At 46.5% G+C, this 12,215-nt stretch overlaps 1 pseudogene; it reads left to right on the top strand.

Moving 5' to 3' along the window:
- Nucleotides 1-6,902: 6,902 nt before the first annotated feature.
- Nucleotides 6,903-12,215, top strand: part of LOC115099483 — a 79,062-nt pseudogene continuing 73,749 nt past the window's right edge.

The raw sequence follows: 12,215 nt of genomic DNA, 5'->3' as shown, positions 1-12,215 counted from the left end.
GGGAATCACCATCCAGCAGCAGCTCCAGTTGCAAGAAGAGGGGGAATGCCCCGACGTCCTCCCCATCGTGAAGGCCCCCTCTTCAGCTCCTTCATGCTTGCTAGAGGAGGAAGGCAATTGGTGTGTTGGAAAATTCGAGGGTTCAACACACTTCCTAGGCTGGAGAGCTGAAATTATAAGAAGAAATAGCTTGCCATTAACATGTCATAGGTACAATTCGAAAGGAGACAAGACCCTGATGGAATAGAGTACACTGAGGAACTAGTGAAAGTTCAGTTCAGTTCTAATTAATCTTGGAAACAGCAATGAGTAATACTAGATGGAAGCAAGAATTTCAAGCATCAAATAGGATGGAAGTGTCCATATGAAGGTAAAGTCAAAGATGGAACAGGCCAGGGTCTCTCAATCCACTGTTGGACCAGTTGATTTCTTTACTTGAGGGTCCTCAGTAATAACGCTAGAGGACAGAGCCAGGTCTGGGGTGCAGGCGTCTCCTGCTGGTCATTAGACCCAGAACTGGATGCTGGAAGACACTCAAAATTCAGTCTCAGAATCTGAAGGTCATTTGGTCAAATAGTGATAAGAAAAGAACCTGGGCGCAGGTGCCTCCTGCAGGTCGATAGAACCCAGGGATGATATCACTTCTCTACGGAAGAGTAGGGGAGATCTTGGATTAATGCAGGCACCTTCTCACCTTCTGTTGGTGGGATGAAACTCCAAGACTTGCACTGGCTGGTAATAACAGATTGCAGGCGCCTCCTACTGGGTCGAAGGAGCTGTGAAACTGGGACTGGTAGAAAAATGGATTGCAGGCGCCTCCTGCAGGTCATTGGAAACTGTGGGACTGGAACTGACTGATGGAGAATCAGATTGCAGGTGCCTCCTCCTGGTCGTGGAAGACTCTGGGACTGAAGATGGCTGGTAGAGGATCAGATTTCAGGCACCTCCTGCAGGTCGTTGGAACATCTGAACCTCTACTGCCAATCCAGAAGAGCACAGAAACTGGAGTAACTTGAAGATTAGGATGCAAGTCTCTTGCGCGGTAGACCCTGGACATACTGAATAAGGCAATTGAGCAAAACGTTTTTCATGGAAACAGTATATTTAACATCAAGACAGTCCATAGAAAGTCCAGGGACTAAAGACAGGAAACAGAAACTTTGAAACATCCAGGGAATTGGAAATATTTTAGGCCAGACTTCTAGATATTTAAAAAAAATGTCCAACACTCTGAGCCCAGGACACCACATCGAGCTCTGGTCTTCGTATTCTGTTGTGAGCGCAGCCTTCAGGAGCCGATGGCATGGGCTTGGCACATGTCACAGCTCATAGAAGAGTGGAGCCTTTGGGCCATGGGGCAGCTCAGGTCGGGACACGAGTTGCGCCCATGGTGAGGTGTGTGTGCAGAAATGGGCGGCACTGGAACAGAACTGGATGAAGCATGGAAGACATGGCTTATGACGTAAGCCTCAGGTGAGGACTTGGAGACAAGAAGCTTGGGACTTGGAATATGTGAAGCTTGGGATGTGGAGCTTGGAAACGGAGACGTGAAGCTTAGAGCTTGAATACATGGAGCTGTGAAGCTTGGAAGACATGGACCTGTGAGGCTTGGGAGACGTGAAGCTGTGAAGCTTGGAAGACATGAAGCTTGAAAGACTTGGAGATGTGGAACTTGGAGACATGGAGCTGTGAAGCTTGGAAGACGTGAGCTGTGAAGCTTGGAAGACGTAGAGCTGTGAAGCTTGGAAGACGTGAAGCTGGGAGACATGGAGACATGGAGCTTGGAGATGTGGAGCTTGAAGCTTGGAAGACGTGCAAATGTGGAGCTTGGAGCTTAGAGATGTGGAGCTTGAAGACGTGGAGCTTGGAGATGCGGAGCTTGGAACTTGGACGAGGATACAAAGACTTGGAACTTGGGTGAGATACAAGAGGATAAAGCAAGCCCCCTCAGGTGCCCTACACAGCCCATAGGCTGGTCATGGACCCCCTTGCCTTCTACGTGCCCTACACAGCCTGGGCTGGTTGCGGACCATGAGGGGACCGGGGTGAGCAAGGAAGGTCTCATAGCACAGAAGCGACTTGACCCCATTGGTCCTCCAAGGTCAAAAGGGAAAAGTCTTGGGAGTTTGAGCTTGGGAACTTAAGGACCGTAACCTTGGCTTAAAAACAAGAACTCCTGGAGGCATGGGACAGACAGGACCTGGAGCATTAGGACCGGGAAGAAACATCAGGACTAGAACATCTAAGGAAAGCTGGACAAGGAACATCAGAGGAACAGTTGGACATGGCTAGACTGGAATCATCGGCGTCACTGTCATGGAGTCACGGACGTCACTGGCATGGAGTCACGAACATCACTGGCATGGATTCATGGACATCTCTCTAGAATGGACTCACGGACAACTCTTTGGAATAGACTCACGGACATCTCTCTGGAATGGATTCACGGACGTCTCTCTGAAAAGGATTCACGGACTCAAGGACATCAGGACTTGGATCAGACATCAGAGCTTGGACAAGACATCAGGATGCAGACTCATGGACATCAGGACTTGATCAGACATCAGGAATTGGATCAGACATCAGGACTCCGACTCATGGGGTTCAGGACTTGGATCAGACATCATGACTTGGATTAGACATCAGGAATTGGATCAAACATCAGGACTGAAGAGAACTCTTCAGGAGCATCTAGGTAGATGTGAAGATAACGAAGGAATGAAGCAAGGCCCTTTTGTAGGGCAGACCCAGGAAGATGGCGGAGATTAGCAGTCGGCGGGACTGCGGCCACTTCCTGTTGTAAGCCCTTTAAAAGGAGGAAGGAGGCGTGGCCACGTGCCTAAGGGAAGGCTGGGGGCAGACTGCATGACCTCGGACAGCGGCCTGTGAAGTAAGAGGCAGGCCGAGGAGGCGGCGTTCCAGCCGCATAGGAGGGCCCTGAGGCAGGCAACGTCAGCGGCGTTCCTGCTGAGTCGAGGGGTTGGGCCAGAAGGCAGGACCCGGCCGCGAGGCCGAGCTTCATTGGTGGCATCACAGGACCGCGAGGGGAGCGGTGTCCAGCAGCGGCTCCAGCCACAAGAAGAGGGAGAAGGCTCCGACGTCCTCCCCATCATGAAGGCAAGGCAGCAACGGCTCCAAGCCACAAGGGGCAGCGGACGTAAGGCGCTGTCCTCGGGTACCGAGGGCAGGGGCGTAACAATTAAGCTCTGGAATTCATTGCCAGAGGATGTGGTGAAAGCTATTAGTATAGCTATGTTTAAAAGTGGTTGACCAGTTCCTGTAGGAAAAGACCATAAACCATTATTAAGGTAAAGTTGCAGCTATCCACTGCTTATTCTTGGGATAAGCAGGTTGAACTCTATCCACTCCTTTGAGATCCTGCCAGGTACTAGTGACCTGGATTGGCCACTTTTGGAAACAGGATACTGGCTTTGATGGACCCTTGTTCTAACCCAGTATGGCAAATCATATGTAAATAAAGCAAACTGTTGGAATTCCCCTATTTGTGGCAGACACAAGTAGGGACGATGTATAGGTTATTACTCCTATATGAATGTCAGTAGAAATAGAACACATCCTAAACAATCTAATACAATTCTGAATGATAAATTTGGAACCAGAAGAAAATATCTTTGATTCTAATATCTCAATGGAATGTTATTTTTAAGTCAACTTTTAAAATAAAATAAAATTATTTTCAATTAAATGAATTAATTAAATGATTGTTTAAAATATCTTGGATCTATTAATGGATTATTGATCTATTAAAGCAAAATTCAGCTAATTATACTAAGAAAGCTTTATATGGATATTCTCTATTCTCAGAAGGCCTTCATCCTAGATATTCTTTAGTTGTATCCCTGAAGGATCAGGCAATTTTATGAATACTTTTATGAAATCAGCTATAGAGCTAAACATGGACATGCAGGACTCTCAGCATTCCTCCTAGTCACCCTTAACGAAATACACAGACATGTACATGGAATTAACAAAGGTCGCAGTTTAATTATTGCTTTCACACCTCATAACCTGAGCTAACAATAATACACCAACCACTTAAACTTAAACACAACTCCAAGCCCCTATTATCACCCCTCCTTCTGCTGACATCCCTGCAGGTAAAGCCTAATCCTGACCCTGGAAGACCATTATTTAAAACACAACTCCCATGAGCACCCGGGCCTACCCATGAAGGAAAAAAAAGGGGGTAGGGGCAGGTAAACCAACCACATGGCCCGCTCCTGCCTCAGAATGTCTGCCCTGCTATCATGTTCACTTAAACAACTTCAGACCGATCGCAAACCTACCATTCTTAGCTAAGATAATGGAAAAACTAGTCAACTCGCAAATTTCAGACTACCTAGAAGACAACAAACTTCTCTACCCCTCACAATACGGGTTTCGCAAAGCATCCAGCACAGAATCCCTCCTGGTATCACTAACGGACCACCTGATCATGGGTATGGACAAAGGCCATTCATTCCTTCTGATCCTGTTGGACCTTTCAGCTGCCTTTGACACGGTCAACCACTCCAGCCTCATAAAACAACTCTCATCCATTGGAATTGCAGGTACTGCTGTAGCATGGTTCAAAACTTTCCTTAACAACAGAGGATACAAAGTGAAAATACACAATAAGGAATCCTCCTGTTTCAAGGCCCCCATACGAGTACCACAGGGATCCTCCCTATCTCCTACCTTGATCAACATATACTTATGCCCACTGGGGCGGATTTTAAGAGCCCTGCTCGCGTAAATTTACGCGAGCAGGGCCCTGCGCGCCGGTGCGCCTATTTTACATAGGCCTACCGGCGTGTGCAGAGCCCCGGGACTCGCGTAAGTCCCGGGGTTTTCCGAGGGGGGCGTGCCGGGGGCGTGTCGGGGGGCGGGCCCGATCCGCACGACGTTTTAGGGGCGGGATGTAACGTTTCGGGGGCGGGCCCGGGGGCGTGGTTACAGCCCGGGCGGTCCGGGGGCATGGCCGCGCCCTCCGGACCCGCCCCCAGGTTGTGTCCTGGTGCGCTAGCGGCCCGCTGGCGCGTGGGGATTTACGCCTCCCTCTGGGAGGCGTAAATCCCCCGACAAAGGTAAGGGGGGGGGGTTAGACAGGGCCGGGGGGTGGGGTAGGTAGGGGAAGGGAGGGGAAGGTGAGGGGAGGGCAAAAGAAAGTTCCCTCCGAGGCCGCTCCGATTTCGGAGCGGCCTCGGAGGGAACGGAGGTAGGCTGCGCGGCTCGGCGCGCGCCGGCTATACGGAATCGGTAGCCTTGCGCGCGCCGATCCAGGATTTTAGCGGATACGCACGGCTACGAGCGTATCTACTAAAATCCAGCGTACTTTTGTTTGTGCCTGATGCGCCAACAAAAGTACGCCAAATCGCGCTTTTTGAAAATCTACCCCCTGTGCCACCTTCTAACGGATCTCAATCTCAAACACCTTATTTATGCAGACGATGTTCAGATAGTGATTCCCCTTAAAGAATCACTAGGCAAAACACTTGAATACTGGGAATCTTGCCAATCAAAAATCAATGACCTCCTCTCCAGCTTAAATCTCATCCTAAACACCGCCAAAACCGAACTAATTCTCATTACTCCTGAAAACAATAATCACCACTCTCACACTTCAAACATCCCCCTATCTTCTCAAGTCAGAGATCTAGGAGCCATTATTGACAACAATCTGAACCTGAAAGCTTTTATAAACCGCACCACCAAGGATTGCTTTTATAAACTACAAGTATTAAAAAGAATTAAGCCTCTATTCCACTTTCAAGACTTCAGAACCATACTTCAAGCAATAATCTTCGCAAAATTAGATTATTGCAATGCCATACTTCTGGGACCTCCATCTTCATACACCAAACCGCTTCAGATGGTACAAAACACAGCGGCCAGAATCCTTACAAATTCCAAAAGAAGAGACCACATCTCACCCATCTTAAAAAATCTTCACTGGCTCCCCATCCAAACCAGAATCCTCTACAAAACTATCACCATCATCTACAAGTCAATCCATCACTACACCTCCCTGGACCTTCAATATCCGCTCAGCCTTCATATCTCTGAAAGACCAATCAGAGAAGTCCACCGAGGATCCCTTCAGGTACCGAACACAAAATCCACATGACACACAACAGCAAGAGATCGGGCTTTCTCAACAGCCGGACCCTCACTTTGGAACTCCATCCCCACTAATCTGCGCCTAGAATCCTGCCTACCAACTTTCTGCAAAAGATTGAAGACCTGGCTTTTTAAACAGGCCTTCCCGGACAACTCATAACCACCACCATCTCCTGTAACAATGTTACTGTAAATATTCATTGTTATTATTATTAAGTTATTAAGTTATTAAGTAATTATCCCCTTACAAATCTTTACTCCCCACCGATCCTCTTTCTTCTCTCTCCCAGTTATCTTACCCCTGGTTTTTTGTAACTGCTTCCCCTTGCACCAGTTTAGTTCTACTGTTCTATGCACCCCTTGTTTCTATGTAAACCAGCATGATGTGACTTGTTCTTGAATGCCAGTATATAAAAAACCTAAATAAATAAATAAATAAAAATGTTAATGGCAGCAAGGTGAAACTTCACTCCCTCTGGCCTTAAACTTACTTTCTTTTGTATTCTGGCATAAAATACATTCTATATAACACAAACACAGAAATTTCACTTGATATATCAGCTCTGTGCAGACATGCATGGTCAAATCATGACCAAAGTTTCTATTCCTTCCCAAGCTCACCCTTTATGAGAAATTACCTTGCAGAAGCTAATACACCTCTTTCTCATAATTGTCCATACCAATTAATAGCAGCTTCTTTTCAAAGGCAAATATGAATATAATAGGTTTTTAATTAGTATTTTATTTCTAATGCTAGACCACTTTCTTTTTTCTACAGGTTCTACAGTACTCAATCCAAGAAGCAGCCATGAAATTATTGATACTATTTTCACTTCTCTTTATGATATTCATGTGTTCTACTGTTTACTGGATGAACAAGAAACATTCATGGACATTATACAGATCCTTATACCATCCGTCAACAGTGAAAGTTGCTAGCATTGAACCTATTGAACCTAATCGTGGTATCTTTTTTGCTGAGACCACAGAAAATCTGGAAGTTTCCTCATTAGTGGTATGCGCTGTAGAATCAGCATCTCGGACCTATCCCAATCGTTCTATTTATTTCTTCATGAAAGGATTAACTGAAGGCATGACTATCGCCAAGAGCTCCTTCTACAAGGCCATTCCACTACTATCATCTATTAAAAATATCAAAATCCTACCCTTAAATTTTGAAAATGTTTTTAAAGACACTCCTCTCCTTCCATGGTACCAAAAGGTAACAGATTCTTTTGTCATATTTAAGTTAAAGTAGTAGAACAATGAAAATCTGAAGCATATTTTTTATTCATAATATGTTCACTTTAAATTCATCTTAGTTTCTGTTTAATTTCTTTCCAGATTTTCTTTTTCTCTATTTGCAATTTTCTTTATAAAAATAAAAATGGTCCCCTGTAATATTTATTTCTCATTAATATCTATCTCATTTATTTTTTAATATCTCATAATTGTAATGCCACCTTTGCTTCAATATGTAATCCTTTATAACTCCTAGGGGCGGATTTTAAAAGCCCTGCTCGCGTAAATCCGCTCGGATTTACGCGTGCAGGGCCTTGCGCTCCGGCGCGCCTATTTTCGATAGGCCGCCGGCGCGCGCAGATCCCCGGGACTCGCGTAAGTCCCAGGGTTTTCAGTCGGGGGTGTGTCGGGGGGCGGGTCCGATCGGCGCGGCGTTTTGGGGGCGGGACGCAGCGTTTCAGGGGCGGGCCCGGGGGCATGGTTTCAGGCCAGGGCGGTTCGGGGTGTGGCCGCGCCCTCCAGAACCGCCCCCGGATCGCGTCTCGGCGCGCCAGCAGCCCGCTGGCGCGCGTGGATTTACGTCTCCCTCCGGGAGGCGTAAATCCACGGATAAAGGTGGGGGGGGGTTAGATAGGGCCGGGGGGGTGGGTTAGGTAGAGGAAGGGAGGGGAAGGTGAGGGGAGGGCAAAAGAAAGTTCCCTCCGAGGCCGCTCCGATTTTGGAGCGGCCTCAGAGGGAACGGAGGAAGGCTGCGCGGCTCGGCGCGCACCAGCTGCCCAAAATCGGCAGCCTTGCGCGCGCCGATCCTGGATTTTAGAAGATACGCGCGGCTACGCGCGTATCTACTAAAATCCAGCGTACTTTTGTTTGCGCCTGGAGCGCGAACAAAAGTACGCGAATGCGCCGTTTTTAAAAATCTACCCCTTAATTTATAGGTTTTTTTTAGGCCGGTCCTGGCTTTTTTACTGCTAATTTGTAGCAGTTTTGTATGGTCAATTGCCAAATTCTGGTATTTCTAATGTGCAAATTTCCCACCCAAGCTGCTAGAGAGCTCAGATATTTAGTTTTACTCAGGCTTAATAAGTTCAGACAGATACATTCTGTTGATTGATAGATTTATGCAATTCCTGTTTTAGATATAGCTGAAGATATATCAGATGATTTAGTATTTGGTATCATGTGCAGTGAGAAGATGAACATATTATTAGGACAAACAGATACCCCACGTATCACACACCAGAAACCTCCAAACGTCTGTTCCCACATCATAACCTTTCCTAGCTCCATGCCTCTCCACCCTCATTCACTGATTTAAAAAATGCCACCTCAAGTCCATCTACAGTATTCCGCCCACTTCCGGCACCTTAGGCAGCCACCTAATCTGCCTAATGCTCCTGCTCCCAAAGGTGGATCTGTTCCACCACCCCCTCCCCCTTTTTTGAGTACTCTAGGGTAAAGAAATTTTTGAAAGCTGTGTATTTCCTTGCTTTTTCTCCTACAACCTTTATTAGTATTCCTTACTTTTTTTTCCTATCCATATGAGTATGTTGGTTGCACAGTAATAGATAGGGGTGTGCATTCGTTCCCTACGTATTGGCAATCCGCAACGGATGTGCCAATATTCATTGTATTCTTGGGGAAGCGAAACGTATCACGATTCCCCACGAATACAATGAATTTTCGCTGAATTATTCGGCCGCCAATTTAAACAACCTCCCCACCCTCCTGACCCCTCCAAGACTTACCAAAACTCCCTGGTGGTCCAGCGGGGGGTCCGGCACCCATCCCCTGCACTCTCACACCTTCGATACCACTTCAAAATGGCGCCAGATAGCCTTTGACCTACTATGTCACAGGGGCTACCGGTACCATTGGTCAGCCCCTGTCACATGGCCATCGGCGCCATCTTGTGCTCCTACCATGTGACAGGGGCTGACCAATGGCACCGGTAGCCCCTGTGACATAGTAGGTCAAAGGCTATCCAGCATCATTTTGAAGTGGTATTGAGGGTGTGAGAGTGCAGGGGATGGGTCCCGGACCCCCTGCTGGACCACCAGGGAGTTTTGGTAAGTCTTGGGCGGGTCAGGAGGGTGGGGGGTTGTAGTAAATTTTAATTTTAGCCGGGTAACGAATAGGATTAGACGTATAACCGTATCGGGGCGCCATACGGACGTATGCAACGTATCTGCCCCCGAAGAATACGTATCCCGAATGCAACGTATGGTGTCCCTCTGCACATCCCTAGTAATAGACCATTCCCAATGTTATTTTTGCATTGCTTGATTTAAAATAAGAAAACTACAAGTTTATATTTTAATTCACTACTGTACTTTTCTCATTTAATGATCTGGTTGGATTTACTGTCTACTTGCATACTAGTAAAAAGGTTAATTCCTGTTTTATTCTGGTGTGATGATTTTATCTGATCTGTGGTGCCACAAGGGAGAGGTTGTTTGGGAAGAGCACAGAAATGTGGTATCGGGGTAGCCAGGACCCTGTCTCATCCCCCACTCAAGCTATGAACTAGGGGTGTGCATTCGTTTTGAACGCATTTGCAATCCGCAACTTATTTTTTTTCCAACTTAAAAAAAGTGATGATGTGCAACGCATTGCGACTTCCAACTTATTCAACATAGCTATGTTGAATACGTTGAACCGCGAGGCGCGCGCTTTTCTCGCCGCCATTAGCTGCGAGCTCGGAGGCCCGGATTACCACAAAATGGCGGCGCCCCTGCGGTAACCATGCCAACCTGTCTGACCCTTTCCTGTGAGTCGCAGTGACTCACAGGAAAGGGTCGGACAGGTCGGCATGGATACCGGAACGCAGCGAATCTGCGTTCACATTTTCAGAGAAGCACTGAATGCAGCGAATCGCGCTGTCATTCAGTGCTCTCTGAGGATTTTACTGACGAGCCAGCAGTATATAAGCAGCAGCATGAGGACTCACGCACATTTCCAGTGATTCTGTAGTGAGGTGGGCTGGGTGGCAGGCTGAGGCAGGCAGGCAGGCAAGCAGACATAGAAGCAGAAGCAGAAGCAGAACCAGAAGCAGAACCAGAACCAGATTTGATAGACAACACAGAACAGATTCTGTGTTAGGCTAGCAAAGGAAAGAAAAATATTCCTGGTCTTGCATTAGTGGCAGGGGTCAGCTACAGTCACTAGTATTCCTATTCCTGTTTCTTTCAAGCAGTCTAGTGGTCTGGTCAGCTAGCACTGACCAGTGACACAATTTACAATTGAGGGTGTTCGGCTGGCTTGGAGAGAGATATTAATATTTTCAATGTCATCCATGTTTCTGGAGTGAAAAAAATTCCTGCTTTATTAAATTCCAATTACTTAGTCTGTCAGTGCAGTGGGCATTTTTAACAGACTGAACATTGTTCTTGAGTGGATCTGTTCATTTGGGAATTTTAAACAGACTGAACATTGTTATTGAGTGAGTCTGTTCATTTTGGTATTTTTAAACAGACTGAACATTGTTCTTCTTCAGTGGGTCTGTGCTGGGAAGTGCCCGAGCCGGAGTACTCAGCCTCTTTTCTGCTTACAAGCAAGCTACTTCTGTGTGCACTGCACACACATGAGTGCACTGGCAGGCAGGCAGTGAGACAGTGGGCAGTGGGCATTCTTAACAGACTGAACATTGTTATTGAGTGAGTCTGTTCATTTTGGTATTTTAAACAGACTGAACATTGTTATTGAGTCAGTCTGTTCATTTTGGTATTTTTAAACAGACTGAACATTGTTCTTCAGTGGGTCTGTGCTGGGAAGTGCCCGGGCCGGAGTACTCACCCTCTTTTCTGCTTACAAGCAAGCTACTTCTGTGTGCACTGCACACACATGAGTGCACTGGCAGGCAGGCAGTGAGACAGTGGGCAGTGGGCATTCTTAACAGATCCGAACATTGTTATTGAGTGAGTCTGTTCATTTTGGTATTTTAAACAGACTGTTATTTTAAACAGACTGGTATTTTAAACAGACTGTTATTGAGTGAGTAAGTTCATTTTGGTATTTTAAACAGACTGAACATTGTTATTGAGTGAGTCTGTTCATTTTGGTATTTTAAACAGACTGAACATTGTTCTTCAGTGGGTCTGTGCTGGGAAGTGCCCGGGCCGGAGTACTCAGCCTGTTTTCTGCTTACAAGCAAGCTACTTCTGTGTGCACTGCACACACATGAGTGCACTGGCAGGCAGGCAGTGAGACAGTGGGCAGTGGGCATTCTTAACAGACTGAACATTGTTATTGAGTGAGTCTGTTCATTTTGGTATTTTAAATAGACTGAACATTGTTATTGAGTGAGTCTGTTCATTTTGGTATTTTAAACAGACTGAACATTGTTATTGAGTGATTCTGTTCATTTTGGTATTTTAAACAGACTGAACATTGTCCTTGAGTGAGTCTGTTCATCTGGGCATTTTAAACAGACTGAACATTACTATTGTGGGACAGTGGGCAGTGTTACCACATAAAATCATCCATAATGTCAGAGAAAGAGAGATGCAAACGACTTATTGGGACTGGCAGCGGAGGCACCGCAAAAGACACAAGTGCAACACCACCAGTACAGCTAAAAAGGCAACTGTCGCAATCTAAACTCTTTGTAGGGGATGGCAGTTCCATGGCAAAAAAAACGAAATCGTCTCATGATACTTCGCCCTCGCCACCACTTGTTTCTGGCCCTGTAGTTTTGGAGGAGAGGGAAGGGGAGGCAGAGTCAAGCCCGACAAAATTTAGACACCCAAGAGCAGCCGGGGGACAGAAGTCTCAACTAAGACTTAGCGGTCACAAGGTAGCGCTGGCACTGTTAGCTTCTGATTCAGAAGAAGAATCTTCTTGGGTGGGATTCTCAT

Source organism: Rhinatrema bivittatum, chromosome 9 (assembly GCF_901001135.1).
Source record: "Rhinatrema bivittatum chromosome 9, aRhiBiv1.1, whole genome shotgun sequence".
NCBI classification, from domain to species: domain Eukaryota; kingdom Metazoa; phylum Chordata; class Amphibia; order Gymnophiona; family Rhinatrematidae; genus Rhinatrema; species Rhinatrema bivittatum.
The sequence above is the reverse complement of the archived record's forward strand: the minus strand, read 5'-3'. Positions and strand labels throughout refer to the sequence as shown.